This window comes from Lagenorhynchus albirostris, chromosome 7 (assembly GCF_949774975.1).
Source record: "Lagenorhynchus albirostris chromosome 7, mLagAlb1.1, whole genome shotgun sequence".
NCBI classification, from domain to species: Eukaryota; Metazoa; Chordata; class Mammalia; order Artiodactyla; family Delphinidae; genus Lagenorhynchus; species Lagenorhynchus albirostris.
The window spans coordinates 63,868,756-63,870,954 of NC_083101.1; the positions used below are offsets into that span (position 1 = coordinate 63,868,756).

Here is a 2,199-nt window from a genome sequence, read left to right on the forward strand (position 1 = left end):
TTTTAAATGAATAAAATGAAGTCTCATTAGTTTCCTTCTCATTTATGTTGATATAAGGAATATCAATTTTAAAGATAAACCAGTCTCTGGAATTAGTCTTTTGTTAGAGCTCTGTTACCTTGGACACCTTGCAAATGTCAGCAATTTTTACCAGACCTATAATGGATACTTTAAAAATGTCAATTAGTGAGAAGTAAAAAGTAATGAACTATGGTTCTTGGAGATGTCTGTTTCCATTTTGACAGCGTTATAAAAATGAACAAAAATATGAAGATGCTATTCATTTAGAAATCTAAACATCCCTGTCCTTCCATTACGTCTCACAAAGTTGTTATTAAATGAAGACAAAAATAAGTCTTAGTGAACACACATTACTAGATACTGGCAATTTTGGTAGATAGTTGTGGGTACTGATTCTTAGACCATCTTGGTCTCAACATTGCATTATTAATAATGACACACATTATTACTACACATTAATACACATCCATATCTATGACCTATACAATTTATCAATTGATCTTTTTCAGAGGTCTTAGTAGAGTTCAGATAAAGCTCCTGATGCTGGGGAGTGGGGCTCACAGTACTCAAAGAGTTTAGCATATCCTGTATCCCACTTTCCTCTTGGCTCAGAAAATGATGGGGCCTTAAATTGCATGAACCCAATATGGGGGCAGCTGGCCATCTTAAGCAGCCAGAAAAGGAAAAAGATTGTGGCAGAAGAGAAGCCATCCCTTGTTACTGAATGGGAGAGCTACTGTGAATTTTCATGAATGATAGAAGGATCCTGTGGTCCTGGGTTCTATTTCTCCTTGTGGTCTTGGTTTCTGTTGGGGGCCTTCCCTGATGCTCCTAGGCTGGGTGTAGTGGTCAGTCTCCATGATGGCTCCCCAAAGCCCCCTCCTGGTATTTATGCCTTTGTTTCGTTCCCTCCTACATTGTGTCAGAGTTGATCTGTGACCAACAGAATACAGCAGAAGTGACGGTAAGTCTCCTCTGATTGTAGGTTATAAAAAGACTGTGGCTTGGGACTTCCCTGGTGGCGCAGTGGTTGGGAGTCCGCCTGCCAGTGCAGGGGACACGAGTTCGATCCCTGGTCCAGGAGGATCCCACATGCCGCGGAGTAGCTGAGCCCGTGCGCCACAACTACTGAGCCTGCGCTCTAGAGCCCGTGCTCAACAAGAGAAGCCACCGCAATGAGAAGCCCGCGCACCGCAACGAAGAGTAGCCCCCGCTCGCCGCGATTAGAGAAAGCCCACGTGCAGCAACGAAGACCCAACACAGCCAATAAATAAGTAAGTAAATAAATAAATAAATGTTCCTTTAAAAAAAACCAAACCAAAACAAAAAAACCACTTTAGCTTCTGATTCTCTCTCAGATCACTGACTCTGTGGGAGGATGGCAGCCTGAAGAGGCCCACATGGTGAGGAACTGAGGCCAACAGCCCTGTGAGTGAGCTTTCTTGGGAGGATCCTTCAGCCCCAGTCAAGCCTTCAGATGACTGCAGCGCTGGCTGACATCTTGACAGCAATCTCACGATCATCTCTGAGCCAGAATTACCCAGCTAAGCCACTCCTTGACTTTGGGCTCTCAGAATCTACATGAGATAATAAATATTTGTTGTTTTAAGCTGCCAAGTTCAGGGTGATTTTTTATGTAGCAACAAATAATACCGGGCTTAGGTTATCTTTCCCTATGGTCCCACATAATTTATTACTCAAGACTGCAATCACTCATTCATGTGTCTGACTCCTCTGGTGAAACTTTTCGGCTTTGGGGGAAGGAATCCAGTTGACTGTTGAACCTCCGTACCTAGAATAGTGCTTAGCACATAGTAGGTCTCAATAAATGTCATTGAACAAATGAATAAAGTGAAATGAGATAACGGACATGGTTTCAGACCACACCATGATTACTGCTCGCTAAAGAATAAGTCAGCACAGGTCAAGTTGGGTTATTCTCTCGAATTGTCAGAAATTCATACTGAACATTCATTTCCTCTCTTCTATTGTTACTGGCCTCCCTACCATCCTCCCAAATAACTCACAAGTCAAGTTCTATTCTTCTGTCACCACCACGGAGATCTTGGAACGGTAATCTGGGGTCTGAGGAAGGAGCAGGACTCAGAGGAGAGAATGAATGCTTCGGTGGTTTCCTCCCAATTCGAAGTGAAAAAGAAGAATTTCTACGATTCCCCA

At 43.0% G+C, this 2,199-nt stretch overlaps 1 long non-coding RNA gene across 1 annotated transcript; it reads left to right on the top strand.

The window, feature by feature from the left end:
- Positions 1-1,011: 1,011 nt before the first annotated feature.
- On the top strand, positions 1,012-1,630 carry LOC132523644 (uncharacterized). Its single transcript, XR_009541602.1, has 2 exons — positions 1,012-1,299; positions 1,380-1,630. It is a non-coding gene; the product is annotated as an uncharacterized LOC132523644 (long non-coding RNA).
- Positions 1,631-2,199: the final 569 nt, after the last annotated feature.